Source organism: Pholcus phalangioides, unplaced genomic scaffold (assembly GCF_987345545.1).
Source record: "Pholcus phalangioides strain wild (caught in Gottingen) unplaced genomic scaffold, Ppha-v1.0 ptg000041l_1, whole genome shotgun sequence".
NCBI lineage: Eukaryota > Metazoa > Arthropoda > Arachnida > Araneae > Pholcidae > Pholcus > Pholcus phalangioides.
Window position 1 is genome coordinate 5,402,814 of NW_028301627.1, and position 19,300 is coordinate 5,422,113.

Genomic DNA, 19,300 nt, shown 5'->3' on the forward strand with positions numbered 1-19,300 from the left:
GTGGATAAAGAAACTGATATCTGAAATATCGATCAATGTGGATGGTCCAAGACTTATTAAGTAAATTCAGCACATCTTCAACATATGAAAAATCTGGAAAAGTAGGGTTTGCATTATTAATAGCGGTACGAGCCAGTTTATCTCCAATTTCATTGTAGGAGATATTCTTGTGACCAGACAATTGAAATGAATTCGGCCTGGCTAGAAGCATCTATTAAAGAGAGATATGTAGTAAAGATGGCTGAATGTGACTTTGGATTTACGGAGGCTAATGCAGAAATTGCTGATTTGCTGTCTGATAATATAACATAGTGACCTTTTTCAGATATAAATTTTGAAGCAGCAACAGCAATGGCAAGACACTCAGCTGTAAAAACAGAAGAAGAGTCATGAACTGTAGCCTGGAAAGTTCTCATATTTTTATTACAAAAGACTCCTATTGTTGTATGAACTGATTTGGATGCATCACTAGCAATTATAATTGAGTTAGACCAATGAAATTGTTCGTATTGTTGAAATAAAGGGTTGACCAAGTTTGGATCTGTCGTAATCTGGAATGGCAGTTCATCAGTAGTATACGATATATTAGAGATGATCCAGGGTGGATTAGCAAAAACTATAGGTTGAACTGGTATGAGTAGATGATTGTCCTGGATGAAATTTATGACTGAAGAACTAAACATGGGTAGAGAAGAAGTCACAGCTGTATTATTTAAGTTGGCACTAATGAATTTGAAGCTGGTGTTGTACGTTGATGCTCTGGCTTTAATAATTTGTCTTGATACAGATTTCATAATCATTAGTTCAAAAGGAGGTTTGCCACAAATACTTAATAATAATGGTATTGGAGTTGAAATGGGTAATCAGGATGCAATTCTGAGAACTTGACGATATACTACTGCACATCTGTTTAAATTTCGCTGTGAACAGTTGTGCCAGAGTAAAGAACTATAATTGAAAAAACTGCAAATGATATTTGATGCAATAGCAAGGAGTTTACTACCAGGGGCTCCTCTAAGACGACCAGCAATGATTCGAATTATGTTTAATTTTTTATGCCTTTTTTTTAGAATGTGATCAACCTGAGGATTCCAAGTAAGTTTCTGGTCAAAGATGACACCTAAAATCTTGATGTTTTGTACTAATTATGGAGGGTTCCTATTAATGGCTAGATGACAAGTACCAATAACATTTTTCTTTGTAAATATACTATACAAACACTTTTCAACTGACAGAGTAAAGCCCCATTCCCGTAACCAATCAGTAATCTTCAACAATGCATTGTTGATATTATTTTGTAAGATTTTAATTTAATGTCTTTATTACTACACCATAAAAGTATGTCATCTGCATAAACAAACTGATGGATAGAACTGGGTAATTGAACAAACATATCATTCATATATAAATTGAAAAGCCATGGCGATAAAACTGATCCTTGAGGAAGGCCTCTGTCAAAATTGATTAGATTTGACTTGTGATTTCTCCAACTAATATAACATTTTCTTTCAGATAAGAAACTTTTCAACCAAACAATAAATTCACCATAAAAACCTGTGGATTGAAGTTTATATATAAGAGCAGAATGTATTATAGAATCGTATGCACGCTTTATGTCTAGAGAAACTAAAATTCCAATCTCTTTAGATTTGAAAGTATGGACGATATTGCACTTTAAATCATTTAATAAATTTTGTATCCCAGATTTAGATTTAAAAGCATATGTGTTTGAAGGGAACAGTTTATATTTCAATGATATCCAGTTCAATCGAGATAAGACAATGCGTTCAAAAATCTTCATAATTGTGTTCGTGAGAGTAAGTGGTCGATATGATGAAGGGCAAGTAGGTGTTTTGTTGGGTTTGAGAAGAAAGATTATCTTTCCCTGCTTCCAATCCGAAGGAATGGTGCCTGATGACCAAATCTCATTAAGTTCAGAATTGAGGAATTTTAGATGATCATCTGGAATTAATGAATAGGCTTTGCTGTTGATTGAATCAGGACCTGGAGTTGTATGTGGCGATTTAATAATTGCTGTCTTCAATTCAGAAATTTGTATTGGAGAATTCATATCTGTGGCAAAGTTTTGACAAGGACCACAAAAGAAATCAAAGTCCTTATGGATATAAGGTTTGATAAGGGTTTGCTGTAAGAGTTCAATTTGTTTGTAAGGATCACTGATGACTGTATTGTTATGATGAAATAAGAAATTATCATCTTCATATACTTTGGAGTAAATAACTTTCAGTCTTCTTAAAATAGTAAAAATTTTTGGATAGGCAGCATGTTTATAGAGTTGATCTTCAAATGATTTATTTATTTGGTTTTTCAGAGTTCTTTTAAAAATAGCTGAGTTTTTCTTATAAATAATCCAGCATACCTGACATGGACATCTCCGGTATTTACGAAATGATCTTTTCTTTGCTATTAGCAGCATACATAGATTAGCATCAAAATAGTCATTGTATTTGAAATGATGACGATTTGAAAATTTTTGAGCCTCCATGTGTTTATTTTTAACAAAATGAAAGTAAGGAATATTTTCATCATAGTTATTCAAACTGTCATTAAATGTTCTCCAACTAGTATATTTATGAATACTGGATGTAGATCTTGCTTGAGTTTTCAATTCTAATGTTATTGGAATATGGTCACTATCGTACAGAGAGTTGCCACATGACCAAGTAATATTTCCAATTAAATCAGTACTACAAAAACTTAAATCAATTGTGTTAGAAGATTGTGAAGAGTAATGAGTAAGAGCAAGCGGTTGAATTAGCCCAATAGAATTTTGAAGATACTAAGTATACAGCTGACGACCAGCATTATCAGTTCTGGATGAACCCCATGCAGGATGTGAGCTATTAAAATCACCCAAAATAGCAAAAGGTGGAGATATTTTATCAAAAAGCACATTCATGACGTTAATAATATTTGAAGTATCTGCTATATATAAGTTTACAATGGTGAAATGAAAATTCTGCAAATAAATTTTGATAATAAGAGCTTCAACTCTATATGAGAGTTATATTTAAAAAGAATGTTTGATGGAAACTTATTTCTGATAGCCATTACTACACCTCCTCTACCACTATCAAGTCTATCACATCTGTATATTTGGAAATTAGGTAGATAATATAATTCATCATCAGATAAAAATGTTTCTTGAAAACATAAGATATCAAATTCATTAATGAAACGAAGAATGTGATATTTCTTATTTTTAATACTTCTGCAATTCCATTGAAGAATTCGATGGATGTTAGTCATGATTCAAACCAAATCTTCAAGCAAATTTTTAAGTAAGCAGTATTTATAAATTAGTTTGGTGATGATTAAATGTAGCATAAAATCAAATATAAGAACAGATTAAGTCTTTTTCTTTGAACCATGTCTTTCTTTAACTCCTTCAGAAATGCTCCTAGTGAAACTAATTGCATCTCTCAATCGATCATCAGAAGAAGCCGATCTTTTTTTTGAGGAGTTAGTAAGATCTTTTAACATGGGCTGAAGCTGGTTAGTTATGCAGGAGATGATTTCTGGTACAATTTCTTTCAATGATTGTGTAATTATTTCAGCCACACAGATTGTTTAATTTCCAGCATTATTGTTTCTTTTATTTCTGCCAGTTCTTTTGCAACAATAGATTGAATATCTATTTTGATATTAGATAAATCTATGTTTCGAGATGAAGCTTGCACTTTAGTTGCATATGATATCTCATTTGGCTTACAGAATCTCCTTGCTGTATGAATAGGTACATTATGTTCAGACTTGTAATTGAGAATTTTTTGTTCATGGATATATTTTGGACAATTTCTGTCAGTAGGAAGATGATCCGATGATGAACAATTAATGCATTTCTTTTCATTATCACAATCTTTGGCAATGTGGTTATCACCACAATATAAACAGATTTGAGATTTAACCGGGCAGAATTTCGATTTGTGAAAGAAGCTGAAACATTTGTTAGACATGGAAGGTCGTTCTATAAATCTTTGAGGCTTAAAGATCTGATACCATAATTTAAGTTCAATGGGCACAGAAGTCCCTAGTGCAATAACAATAATAGTTGGTGTCTGGATTTTGTTTCGCAGAATATGGCGGATATTCAAAGGGTAAAAACTATTTAGAATTAACTCATTAGCAATTTCATCCAATGGAATTTCAACAGGTATATTCCTCACAATATATTTTGAGGATAGTGTATCAGTTAGAAGTGAGTTAGTAACTGGAACGTCAAGGATAGTTTTGATGTTAAGGAGCTCCTTGGCCACCAATGCAGAATTAGTAGTAACAAAAAGATCACCACTCTTGGCCACCCGGAACAGCTTTGGTATAAGGGACACGCCAAATTGGCGACTTTTCTTCCGGCGATAAGTTGCCATCGTTGGCGCGCTCTGGTTTGTTGTTGTTCTGCTGGGTTGTCGTTGTTCCAGAATGTTCGTAGAATTCTGCCAGTCGGTGGCGCTGACTGTTGTTTTTCCGTGTTCTTAGCGTCCTAGCGCGTCTTTCAAACGGGTTTTACTGCCATTTTGAAACTGGTTTTCTCTTTTTCTCATTCTATCCTCTCTTTTTTTCTTCCAAATGACGTCACTTAATAGCCGCGGCGTTTTGAAAAACCGTTGGGATAGTTCTTCATATTTTCTCTTCCTTCCGTATATATGTTGTAGTGTGTGCCGGATTAATTGGAATTATTTTGGACATCTTTTCCCTCAGGTTGTACCTTTAATATTTTCCAATATTTATTCTTTTCTACATGCAGGATGCCCCTGCATCCTTTTTATTTTATTTATTTATTTATTTTATACCGTTGATTATTTATAAGAACCCGGATTCTCGGAAAGAGAGTCCGGGTTTTAATTTATAATAAATAGAATATTTTTATTTATACAACATGCAGGACCGTTGATTATTTATAAGAACCCGGATTCTCGGAAAGAGTCCGGGTTTTAATTTATAATACATAGAATATTTTCATTTATACAGCAGGATCGTTATTTATTCACAACGGTCCGGGTTTTATTTAAACCCTGATTTCATTTTTTTTTATCCAGTTTTATTTTTTAAATACTCCACAGCTTATTTTTGTTTATGCCATTTGTTTTTACTGTTTTCTATGCTTTTTTTTCTGGCGCACGTAGTGTCTGGCGGCTTTTTCTCGGGCCGTCTGACATATTTGGCGCCGGGAAAAAAAAGTCGCCGAAAATCGCCAACCTGTCCCTTATACCAAAGCTGTTCCGGCCACCCTTATTTCAGTAATTTGGTCTGAATCACTAATCACATTAGTAAAATTTCTTCCGAGATCGTTAGGTCTGTACATTGGAATTCTAGTAATTCCGTGATATTTCACGGTGAAACTAGTGATGTCAGTTGAAAAATCTATAATTTCATGATCAGACTAATTAGACGACCATACTGGGAAATTAATACCTTGACCTTGGTTTGAATTACTATTCCCTTCTTGAGTCTCCATTAAACTTGCCGCCATTATCACTAGAGATATGGTGGTTTCAATTTACGTCGCAATATAGGTAACTGAAGACGACTTGAAATTAAATATTCAAAACGGGTATGATGTTAGCAAACCTTGGCTTCGGGAAATGCCTTCCGACGTTGCTCGATGAGAACTCACCTATCGCAGATGCCATTAATGTTAGACACAATAGGCCTGTCTTTAATCTATATTCCTTAACTTGATAATTGTTAGAACCAAAATATAAATTCACAAAACAAAAATTAATTCAATCACGAAGAGCAAAAACACGTCCGTACATGAACTCACCTACTCCTAAACGGGTGGTTTCTCGGAATAAGCGAAAACAAGATCGGCCAAGCTCATCGGGTAAATATGGTCGACCGTGACTGAACTCAGCTCATCAGATAAACGAAGGATAAAGTTCGTAGTGATTGTTGTTGCGAAAACAATTTTTTGGTTTTTGGAGAAATTCGATTAGATTCATCCTGACAGAAACAATTTCGAAGAACGTTCAATTCAGATGAAATTAGAAGGTTTTACAAGATCGAAATCACAAACAATTGGAAAGAATAAAACAATGATGTAACATCAATTAAAAAATTTTGTAACAACCACTACGATTTTCCTTCTTTGTTTATCTCGAGAGTCAAATGCAAATGCAGTTGCAGACGACAATGTTTACCTGACAGTCACTGATGTCGAAGTGGTGCTCTCGTCGATGTTGATCGTTAAACGGTCAGAACTTGTCATCAAGGGATTCAATTAGGATTCCACCTTGCACGGATTCACCAATTCTTTCAAAGGATGTATTAGTGTCAAGTTCACATTCAAGTGCAGGTCAGTAGATTATTAGGGTATTGTTTTGCTATTCTGGGGAAGAGTGAAAATAATGTTTTTTTGGAGGGTCCCCTGAGCTCAAATTATTTTATAAAAATTTGCTACCTTCAATAATAATGTATTTTTTAAAGATAAATGTTTGGACAGATTTGGCAGGGTTTTGGACAAGCACTGTCCTAAATACAGTATCTGCTTCATGCTTCATAATCGTACATAAAAAATAAGGTGTGAAGTAGAAATAACATTTACAACAAACTAAAAAATTGAAAACAGTGTTTATTTAAACAGTTATAATGAGTGATATTAATTTACTATCAGATTTCCAGCCTAAAACCATAAATTTGATGAAACAATTAACTTAGAAAAAAAATCAAATGACACCATTTTGAAATATTTTTGATTTAGTTAGTTTTATTTTCTGCTAGTATTTTTTTTTTTAATATGTTAATGTTAGTATCATGAAAAAAACAAACAAAAAATCCAAAGATTTCCACATAACACTTTGAAACATGGATCTTTTGGATAATAAGACAGTTTTGGACAGTTTCAGACACTTTTAGACAGTTGTCCCATGTGGCCTGTCCAAAACCCCAACCCTGATTTAAAAGAAATAACAAATTGATATAGGAAAAAACTGTATGTGATAAAGATTTTTTTTTACAATCCTATTGTAATTCAGCACCCCGAAATTTGTCTAAATAAACTTATTTCACTCTTGTCATTAAAAAAAAGAAAATTAAAAGTTATTGACCATTTACTGATCTGCATAATCAGTGGATTTCCAGGTATTAACATGAGTGACCCCGCGGTTTGCCTTACACTCATCGATTACCTTTTATGTGCAAGTAAATCCTTCCTATCATTGTAAATAGGGATTGGAGGTTTTGCTTTCATCTTTTGCTTGAAGCTTCTGCTTTTACTTTGATCCTTTTGCTTGCAAGCATTTCCGTGTTTTTGCCTCTCGTTACCTTTACTTTGATTTTCATTTTTCATGTTTGGTTTTTGAAGTGGGTGTTTTGAACACTATGGTAAATACCAAAGGTTTTCCATATTGACCAAAACCTTACCAACCGTGATTGTAATAGTTTTAGACTTTGTGATGATACTTTTTTTTTTTTTTTTTGCAGATAATCGAAGATTCCAATCATAATCGGCAGGATAAAACAGCAAAAGCTTCACAAGAGGATATGCTGAGAATTTTTAAAAAAAAACGTCAGACTGCAGAAGAACTGCAGAAACCATAACAGATTCAGGTTGTCGGGTCTCCAGTCAAACACATCTTTAATAGTGTGGGTGAATCATTTGTGAGATTGCATAATGAAGATGATGTGGATGACAAAAATGCCAGTTTTATATTGATTTAGACACAATACATAGTTCCCAACTGATTTCTTTGTGAAGAAAACTCGCATGAGAGTCATTGTTGCAGAAGAACGTTGATGAAAAGGAATGACTAATGTCCGTAAAATATAAGATTGGTATATCCACACTGTGGTAAACACACATCTCAGTGGAATTTCTTTGGTAAAACATTTTCAGAAATAAGCAATTTTTAAATCTACACAAAAAGAAGCTACATTTATGGAAGAACTTTTCATCAGATCAACACTTTAGAACAAGCACACAAAAATTAACACTGAAGAGGTGCCACATTAGTGTGAATTTTGTGGAATGAATTGTTTTTTACAAAAAATGTGAATGTACACGAAATTTTCCACACGTGAGAGAAGTCTTGCAATCATGATGAAAAATTTTTTGACATCAGCGATTTGAACTGATACAAAAGAGTCCACACACACACAAGATAAGTTGCATGAATGTGAATTCTGTAGTAAAATATTTTTTAGAGTAGGCAACTTAAATAACAAAAAATGGGGTCCATATCATAGAAACGCCATATATGTGAGATTCTCAGTGATAAAAAGTTTTCTGACATTACTTTTTTTTTACCAACACAAAACAATCCACATGAGTGTAAAATCTCTGATAAAACATTGTAAATTTACAAAAAACTCTTGTAATTTAAACATTCACATTTTGTGATATTTGTAGCAAAACGTTTTCTTGCTGCAGCATTTTGAATATGAACAAAAGAGTCCAAACAAAAGAGAAGGCACATAAGTGTAATATCTGTCATAAAATATTCTCTCGAAGTAGCGGTTTAATTATTCACATAAAAACCCACACAGGAGAGAAACCACATGAATGTGATGTGTGTGGTAAAACATTCCCTGTAGTAGGCTATCTAAATAGGCACAAAAAAGTCCACACAAGGGAAAAGCCTTACAAGTGTGAAATTTGTCATAAAACATTTTCTCAACTTTTTCCGTTAAAATTACACCGTAAGCGCCATACTGGCGAGAAGCCACATGAGTGTAATATCTGTGGTAAAACATTTTCTCAAGTTTTCGAGTTAAAAGTGCACAACAGGGTCCATACTGGTGAGAAGCCAATTGAGTGTCAAGTCTGCAGTAAAGTATTTTCTGACCGAAGTAGTTTCCACCGACACAGAAGAATCCACACGGGAGAGAAACCACACCAGTGTGATATTTGTCATAAAACATTTTCTCAAAGTGGTAGTTTAAGCAAACACAAAACTGTACACACAGGAGAGGAGCCACATGAATGTGATATCTGTCATAAAAAATTTTCTCGAAAAGATACTTTAAACAAACACAAAAGAGTTCACACGAGGAAGAAGACACACGAGTGAGAAATCTGTAGTAAAGCATTTTCTCAACTTGATCATTTAAAATTACGCCATAGGGTCCATACTGGAGAGAAGCTACATGAGTGTGATATCTGTGGTAAAACATTCTCGGGCATTTGATTTGAACACACACAAAAGAGTTCACACCGGGAAGAAGTTACATATGTGCAGTATTTGTTCCTGGAAGTTTCCAACTAGTTTTCATCTGAAGAACACAAGTTGATTCATTCTGAAAGGAGTTTAAATGAAATTGGTGGTGTCAGACACACACAACATGAGAATATGTGCTAACCAGGGTTCGACAAATCCCATGTCGTCATGGTGACTAACAGTTTCTCAAATTTTTCTTTGTTTTTGCTTTCAAATTCATGTCGAAGAACTATATGAAATTTTTGGTATCTATCTCCGCATATGTATACAAAGATGGAAAGGATGAAAAAGAAAAAGAAATGTTTTGCTCCTATTTTTCTCAGGAAAAAAATGGCTCGTAAAATTGCTCAGGTGTGAAAAACAAGAAATCTATTCTTGTTTTTCAAGCCTTGGTCTTACCAGGATATTGCAATGGAAGAACCTGCGCCTCTTTCAAGTGATACATAGGTTTTTATGGGGGGGGGGAGAATAAGAACCTTCCGGAATCTATTTTGAAAATAAAGTGAATGCTTTTTTGTTTTTTTTTCATTCTGTGAGGAGATTCCCAGTTTAGGAGGTCAAGTAGTTTTCTGCAAAACTTTAACCGATTGACATTGAAACTAAATTACCAATGAAACTCTCTCAATCAATACTGTTAGTTGAACTGATGGGTTTTATTTTTATCAGTATCCCATATGGACACGCAAAAGGTAGCTTTTTTGAATAAATTAACACTAAATATTTCACCTGATGAAAACTTTTTCATTAAATCAATATATTCTTTATTTGTTTGTGATTGTGTCAAGTGTCCCGAGAAAATTAATGCCCCAAAAAATAATGGGAATCCATTGATTACTTCAGAATTATGATAAGCATTTTTAGTGTTGTGTCACAGTCATTCTATGTTTTCACTGGCTCACGCTAATTTTGCCCTTGAGTATTAAATGGTAACTTGGGTAATTGGATCATATTAAGGTATCCGAATACGTTTAATACATCAGTTTAGAAGGAAAAAAATACATATATATTTTTTCTTATTCATTTTTATGAAAACCCTATCTATCTCTTTCAATTCCAAAACAGGTCTTGTTTTGTTTGTACGATGCTTAGAACCAAAGTTACTCCCACTTTAGTGTTGCGGTTTTACATCAAGTAATCTACTGTTGAGATGCAATTAAACTTTTTTAATTAATGCCACAACAATTCTTTCCCTTTCGTAATAATAAAAACTAAACACACGTTTTACGGAAACTGGTGTTTTTGGCTATTTTTTTGAGTTTGATGCATGATTTCTAAAAATCTATTGATTTTATCACGAAAAGGGGTGAATCTTTGTACAATTACTTTTATTTTGAAAATTAAATTTTACATTTCAAAAATGTCTTCACAAATCTTTGTACGAAAAGGGGTCATAGATGAGCCAAAGTCGATCATGAAACCCCCACCAACCCTGTCCCATCTCAAACCGTTTTCGAGATATTGTGGATAATCGATTATGAAAAAAAATGCATCAAATATGAAAAAAATTTCTCAGAGGACTAAACGCAATTTAAGCAAGTATTTAAAAAAAGACTAAAAATTCTATAAGGTCACACCGATTTCGTTGAAACAACTGCATTTAATGCCGAGCTACAAGCGCTAAAAGATTGGCGAAGTTCAAAATCAAATTGTCGCCAAAATTTTTTAATCGTCGATTCCGCACCCTTTGTAGCTACTACAATCGGTCAAATTTACTGAAAACTTTTCCACTGTGCCAGCTTTCGAAAGAGCCTACAACAAATCATATCAGTGTTCTGCTTCAGGAGAAGTTCAGTCTTCTGTCCCAATACATCACTGAAATTAGCGTTTGTCGAAGTAGATAGTCGATGAAAATTCGAAATTGGCGGTTACAGATTTTGGTGAAAATTCGGAATTGGTGGTTACAGATTTTGGTGAAAATTCGATTTTACAGAAAAGATCCTATTAGGTGACATTACCTCTGTCTACAGAATACCTGTATTTAATGGCGAGCTTCAAGCGCTGAGAGATTGGTGGAGTGAAATATCGAATTGTGCCAATAAAACTTACTAAAATTACTTCTACTAACGCTGGTTGGTTGGCGATGTATGGCAAACAAAAGACAAAATTTCTACTAAACTAGATCACCGATAGGATTTATTGTCGAAAGTTGGTGCAATGGACAAGTTTTTGGTGAATTTGACCGATTTTAGCTAGAAGAGTTAATTGGCGATGAAAAATTTTGGCAACAATTCGATTTTGAACTTCACCAATCTTTCATTGCTTGTAACTCGCCATTAAACCCAGATATTTAGATGAAATTGGTGTCACTTTATAGGATTTTTTCTGCTCTTTTGAAATGTGTGCGCAGTTTGCGTGCACATCTTTCAGAAACTTCAAATTCATGTGAATTTGAAAAAGATTTGAGCGAAACATTGATTTCGTTTTTTTCATACTTGGCGCATTTTTTTCCATAATCGATTATCCACCATAACTCGAAAACGGTTAATATCGAACAGGGTTGTTGGGGTCATCTATCACCCCTTTTTCGTTTGATAGAATAGGTCGGATTCACCCTGTATATATGATTAATATTAAAAAGATTAAGCATATTTCGGAATTGGGATATCTATTAATGACTTTATTGTTGCGCCACAATTGAAGATTCTCCACGTTTGAAACGGTTTTCATATGGATAACGTTAATTGCGTCTTTCCTTGCATAATGCATGATAACTTTGGTAATTGGATTAAGGCATCCGAATACGTTTAAAACAGACATCTTCAACATGTTGCTCGTGTCCGATTTCGTGCTCGCCGAGCAGTTGATCAACGTTGTAATTAAACACCTTGGAAGAATCGCATTCTAGATTGAAATCGTCATTTCATGCATTCGTATATTACGAATAGGGTGCAGGCAGTGCTCACGACTGGAAAAACTCTGAAGACAAAACCATTAGTTCGGAAGAAAGAAAAAAATATATATAATTCATTTTTTGTTAAAGTGCCCCCTCCTCCATCTCTTTGGATTCAAAAACAGGTCTGTTTTGTTTGTATGACGCTTAGAACCGAAGTTGGGCCCACTTCAGTGTTGCGGTTTTACAAGGTATCAGGTAATTGTGAATGATGGTATTTTTGACATTTTATTTGAGTTTGAAACATGATTTCTGAAAATCTATAGATTTTATCATTACAAATTTTTAATATATTTTTTCATATATTGTGAAGGTTTTGAACCAAAATCGAAGGTCTAAATGCACGTTTACACGCACCGTTTTATCGTACCTTCTGGGGTCGACCAAACCGTTCTGAAAATCATGTCATTTTTTGGGGATGTCCACACGCAACTATTTTTCAACCGTTTCTTTTTGCGATCCAGCTTGTGATTGTTGATCTCCACAATGGAAGACGCGCTCTTGCTATTCACTATTTACCTCGCGCAATTATATCAGCTGCAGAAGAGCACGAAGAAAAATAAAAGAAATCGCAGGTCAGACATAATTTACTATATTAAAGATTCGATGAAGTAAGGGGAACATAATATAAAATCGAAATGCAAAAAAAAAAAACGAAATTACCCAACAAAAAAACGTTGACGCAGGGCCATGGGCGGAGATACGCCTGGGGGGGATGCTCCCCCCAACGTCAAAGTTGAAGTCTACAGATATAACGTATATGCGTGTATACAAATACAAAAACAACGCCACAACAGGCAAAATGCCCAACGAGGTGGCTGATAAAAAGATGCCCATAAAAATATGGATGTCATATACACTGCTGGCCACCCAAATTGCAACACCAAGAAAGACAAGAGATATCGCAACAATATTTATTTTGTAGATAACATGTTGACCAAGCATCAAATGATTAAATTTATAGACTTCTGTGAAGTGTGGTTCCTGCCAAAATCAGTAGCCAGAGTAGCCGCCATTGTTGGAGATCACCGCTGCCACACGCCTCGGCATTGATTCAAAGAGACTTTGGATGTGTTCTTGGGGTACAGCAGACCAAGCAGCTTCCACGCGTTGCCAAAGTTGATCTGGTGTGGCAGCTGGGGATGTAATCTGAGTCAATCGTTGAGCAACCATGGACCACATGTTCTATCGGCGAAAGATCCGGAGAGCGAGCTGGCCAGGGAAGCAATTCAATCTGGCGATTGACGAAGAACCTTTGGACAATGCGTGCCACGTGTGGTCGCGCATTATCCTGTTGAAATATGGCTGTGGGCAATCCCTGAAGGTAAGGAAGGACAACTGGCTCCAACAGCTCGGAGATGTAGCGCTGGCTTTTTAAAGTACTGGCAATGCGTACTAGAGGAGTGCGAGAGTGATATCCAATACCGCCCCATACCATAATACCCGGTGCAGGACCAGTGTGGCGGTGCATAACGCAGCTGTTCAGCATCCTCTCTCCACGGTGTCTCCAGACTCGAATCCGACCACCGTGGTGTTGCAGACAGAAGCGTGACTCGTCAGTAAAGACAATTTCATTCCATTGTGCCGTCCACATCCTTCTTTCATCGCACCATTGGCGGCGGAGACGTCTGTGGTTCTGCGTCAAGGGTAGACGAAGCAATGGACGTCTTGCGGACAGACCACTCTGCTGTAAACGGCGTCGAATGGTACGCGCAGACACTGGATGATGCGGTACAGACTGAATGTGCTGTGCTATGGTTCGTGATGTGGCTGAGCGATCCGTCACTGCCATACGCACAATACGCCTGTCATCACGTGAAGTGGTGCACTGAGGTGGATGCGATCGAACACGTCGGTCCGTCGTACCCTCCTGCATCCAACGATCACATATCCGCATTACAGTTGTTTGGTTTCGTCCAACACGACTACCGATTTCCCTGAAAGATAATCCACAATCTCGGTAGGCCACTATCCTTCCTCTGTCGAACTCGGATACTTGATCAAAAGATAATCGCTGTTTTCTACGAGGCATAATTGATCGTTTTTTGAAAAAACCACAAGAAAAACACAATTGCCGTACTTCAAATCGTCGAAATCTCCAAGCCTTAAATAGCGCTTTGAAGTGGCGCCACAGGCGCGCGTGATGTGCGTCTGCGCTGAAATTCTAATCATTTGCATATCTCACCTCCGCTAATGCATGTTGTAAATTTCATATTATTTGCATGCTTCCTTCAGGGTGTTGCATTTACGGTGGCCAGCAGTGTATTTCAAAAATACAGCAACCCAATTAAAAATGCAATTAACACAAATTATAAACAATATATACACATGACAAAATATTATACAACGCCCATAAAGAATACTTATGGTTGTCTTATTCTAATAATGGATAGCTTCTCGATTTACCCCACGTTTATCGTATTTCTTTTTAAACGTGTCAATTGTGTTACAATTTACTACCTCCGGGGGTAAGCTATTCCATTTATTAACAACCCTATTAGAGAAAAATTCCCTACAACACCATAACCTTGCATTGTCCCTCACCAATCGATACTGGTTTCCCCTTGTAAAAGCAGTCGATTGGCGGTGTACTAAAAGTTCATGGTCCATCCTATCCATCCCATTGAAAATTTTGAACACTTCGATCATATCTCCTCGACACCTGCGTTCATCCAATGTAAACATATTCAAAAAATGAAGTCTCTCTTCATAACTCAGGCCCTGTGTGCCAATAAGGACACGCGTAGCTCTTTAGCTCTTCTCTGCACCCCTTCAACCAAGTCTATGTCCCTCTGTAGGTATGGTCTCCAAAACCTTACAGCATACGAAGGTAATAGTCCAGGACGAACTAAGCCTCGAAAAAGTGGAAGAATGACTTTAGGAGAACGCGAAGAGACATTTTTGAAAATGAGACCAAGCATTCTATTCGCTTTTATGACCACCGCTGAACAATGTTCAAAAAACCTAAGTCGCTCGTCAATGAGAATTCCCAAATCGGTGACCCTAGTTGCATCCGGGATAGTGACACCATTCAACTCGTAAGAGAACCGTGGGTTGTTCGAACCAAAATGAGTGACCATGCACTTATCAACGCTAAACGTCATGCTCCATTCATTTGCCCATGCTGCAATCCTGTTTAAGTTGGTCTGGAGCAACTCCCTATCGCTTTGATTCCCGATTACCCCCATTAGTTTCACATCATCTGCGAATTTGCTAGTTATCCCATCGATACCCTGATCGAGTTTATCGGTAAAAAGTGAAAAAAGTATGGGACCAAGGACACTTCCCTGAGGAACTCCACTTGTGACGTCTGTCCAACCAGAGAATTCCCCGTTCATTATAACTCGTTGCGATCTATCTCTTAACCAAGATTCTATCCAATTCAGCAAGTTACCCCCAATTCTAGTCTCGTGTAAACGCTTCAAGAGTTTGCCATGTTGGACCCGATCAATGCCTTCTGGAAATCAAGGTAAACAACGTCGACATTTTTGCTCTTACCCAAAGCCTTAGTCAAGTGATCATAGAAGCTATATATGCGTGATCAAATAGCTATATGAATTGATATCATCAGCGTGCCCCCCCCCCCAGACTTCAAAGTCTATTTCCGCCTATGCGCAGGGCAAGGAAAATACGTACAACTGAGGTCGGTAAAAGGCAAAAAGTGCCATGAAATATTTCTGATTCGTGGATTTTATAGACTCCTTTGAATGGACCCAGACCATTTCAACTTCCGGGGGTCCCCGAGAGATGTGAAAGTTTGACCGTTTTCTTCGTAATGGTGACCGATGGCATTGTCCCCTAATTGTTTACTTAATCCGAGGTGGCCTCGGTCCCATCCTCCTCGAATTATCGAGACTGCCGTAATTCTCTACTTTAGTTAAAATATCACTTTCAAAAGTTTAAGCAAAATCAATAAGTCGATAAGCAAAACGAATTATGGCGTGGAAAACATTTCGTGCTGCTCCCAAATTCCGTATCTACACAAAAAAAAAAAAAGTTTTAGGTGCCAATACTGATCAAAAAAGGTTTTTGACCAGTTCAGCAATAGCAAATCATAAAGTTATAATTAAAAAAAAGTACGTTATTTATACAGCCAAACACGGTTAAAATGATATGGAAGATATTTGATAGATATTTTATAGAATGATATTTTTTTGGTACAAACGATTCGTCATTAGTAGAGCCCGGAAGTTCAGGCAAAATGCCATAAATGCCTTTTTCGCCTATTTTTAAACTTTTCTGGTAAAAATGCCTTTTTTAAAATTTTCGTGCCATAAATGCCTATTTTAACATAATTTTGACTTGGATATTACAGGCATTGAAAACTGCAAAAAAAATCGCTCTTTGTAAAATTTCACAAATCTCAGTGTTACTTATCATCAGAAAGCCTTCCCCCCAGCCCCATTTAGACGCAACTAAGTGATCTGAGAGATTGGTGTTGACATGTATTAATTTTGCTTTGACCTGATGATATTAGCCGTGAATGATTTTGTTTCAGATGAACGCGGCCCGTGTTAGAAACGCGGAGGAAAGTTAAAAATTTGTTTCTCCTCACAGGCTTCACATAATGTCTCGCTCAGGCATTGGACTGCGTTGTATGTGTATACTGGACTGATGATTGTCCGAAGAGGTCTTGAATTGACAACATGGCTCATGGCAGGCGGAATAGGAGCAAGCAGGGCCTTGGTTCCCATGTTGTTTGGCTTTATTTTTTGTACCATAAATGCACTGTAAACAACCGGCAACCATGGCTATTTATTAAACATACACATTTAACATCGATTAAATTGACAAGAGTTCCCCGGGGTGTGTGACAGATGCGGTCATGCAGGGCCCCACGCTTGAAGTAGTCCTGTATAGGTGGTAATATAAAAAAATATATTTTTTTCTTTTTACAAAAATATAACACGATAGCTATGTTTCAACTATAGAAATGATAATGATTATTTGAAATGTGATATGACAAATAAACGAGAATCATTCGCAACTCGAGATAGCCCCACAGATCATTATCCCTACCAACCCTGCGTCTGGTAATGGTGGCCCTGGAATTGGCCTAATCCTGACGGTCTAGTAACATTTTATTTTTGACTTGAAATCTATTCCACTTAAATAATAATGCAATTATTATACATTGTAATTAAAACAATAGACGGATTTTTCAATGGAAGTGCAATCGATTTTTCAGCTATATTTTGAGTCCTTAATACCTTAATTTTTAGTTATTTGTAGTTATAGTTATTTTTTCTTTCCAAAATTATAAATGCTTTTTTTGTGCCTATTTTAGGCATTTTTAGTGCCTTTTTGCCTGCCTATTTCGACCATCTTTAGTGCCTAAACTTCCGGGCTCTAGTCATTACAAGCGAGGCTGACGTACTTGATATTTTTTTTGATTAAAAATTTAATCAGATGCAATCAAATAATGTAAATAAAGTGTTCATTGACCATAATTGGTCTAGAACAGACCGGTGAATTGGGATCATAAATATGAGACATCACCAATTTTTGCTAAAAATATAACCAATTGTAGTTAGAATTATCGAAAATTGGGGAAAAAAAATTATCTTAAAAAGACATACCATAAAAACAAAAGAAAGAGTGACAAAAAATGAATCGTTGTAACCGAGGGCGTTGCGATTTCTTCGACGTTGTAAGCAACGTTCATGAAAATTCTTCTGTATGGGATGCTTCATCGATGGATTCATGCCGCCAAGAATTGTTGTTATAGCCAAATTGTCATTAATACCGCGATCGTTATAAATAAGTCTGACTGGGAAGAATAAATTCAGAAAATTAAAAAATAAAATACAGTGGATCCCGCTTATAACGTTTTTCAAAAAACCGCCATGAGGAAACGTTGTAAATGGGAAAACACTTTTAACGGGAAATCTCGATCAGAATTACCTAGATCCCCCAAAATTAGTTGCATCAATCAGGAAAACGTTATAAATGGGAACGTTATAACCGGGATCTACTGTTACACGAAAATTCATTCGATCCAAAAGGGTGCGAGGAGGGAAAAAACTGACGACAACACGAAACGCGTTTACATACCCCATTTTATCGTGCGATTTTACGAAAACTTTTGCTCTGCCACCAGATTTTATGACGCGACCTTGAACCACTTGACCTTCGATTTCTCCGTCTACACGACACCATCTTATCGCAGACACTCCCTCTTTTCCCCAAAACGGTGCGTGTAAACGGGCCTTCAAAGTCCTCTAGGAATTACCACGTGATCGAGAGAACACTGCTTTGGGGGAACATTACAGATGTTGGAAGGTCCGGACAAGCAAAGAAAGAAAAGTTCTTTTTTCTTCATCCAGTCTAAAAAGCTTTTTTGCCCCACCCATATAATGTATGCCCCAATGTAGGGTGGCTACACATTGACATTTTTCTTTTCTGTTGCTACTCACCCATTTTCTGGGACAAAAAAAGTAAGAATAAAACCTGAAAGAGACGAAAAAATATTGAATGCCACAGCTTCTCCAAAGCCTAGATTTTTGGGTAAAATCGAAAAAAAGATCTCTGAAGAATGAAAAAAATCCGTGACCTTCACTCAAATTTTGTGACGTTTTCGGGACTTTCGTGACCTTCTTTTCATTCCGTAATTTTCCGTGATCACCGTTCCACTTCGTGACTTTTCCGTGATGGTAGACACTATGTCACATGCTGATGATTTCCTCTTCGATCTTTTTTGCCCGTTTTTCAGCCATCATTCGCTCGGGTTTACCACCCGTGCTGTTTTTATTCTCTGCCATGGCAACGAGTGTTATTGGGAGCTTGGTTTGAGACTTTGCGTTCTCAACTCTAGTGCCGCCTTCCCCGTTGATCGACCCAAAGGCCGTCCAGCCCAAACCCCGGCCGCAGTGGTGGTCGAGTGGAAGGACGACTCGACATAGTGACGGACTCAGGATCCGGGTTCGAACCCTACCGTCGTCGCAGTGGTGGTCGGCTGAGTTTGTTCCCTGTGGCTAAAAACTTCGAGGCGTAAATGGGAGCCGATCTCCACATTGAAAAGTCTCGCAACAGAGAGCAACTGGCCTACAACGATACAATTATTCAATCATTATACTTCACTCATAGTTAGAAAAAACTGGTTGCATAAGGCAGCACTACACATAACAAGCATTACAGATAAACAAACTTCACGTCAGGTTTCACTACACGTACACGCACATTCCGACACGTAACAATTCGTTAGATGTTCCGCAGAGGAATATGGACGAGGTAA

At 36.6% G+C, this 19,300-nt stretch overlaps 1 protein-coding gene and 1 long non-coding RNA gene across 2 annotated transcripts in view; one reads left to right on the top strand and one right to left on the bottom strand.

Annotated features, from left to right (window-relative positions):
• The window catches only part of LOC149065135 (uncharacterized), a 237,526-nt gene that overhangs the window by 155,006 nt on the left and 63,220 nt on the right, over positions 1-19,300 (bottom strand). The window lies entirely within an intron of this gene.
• LOC149065140 (uncharacterized) lies at positions 6,113-7,513 on the top strand. The gene is made up of 2 exons (XR_016195693.1): positions 6,113-6,316; positions 7,444-7,513. It is a non-coding gene; the product is annotated as an uncharacterized LOC149065140 (long non-coding RNA).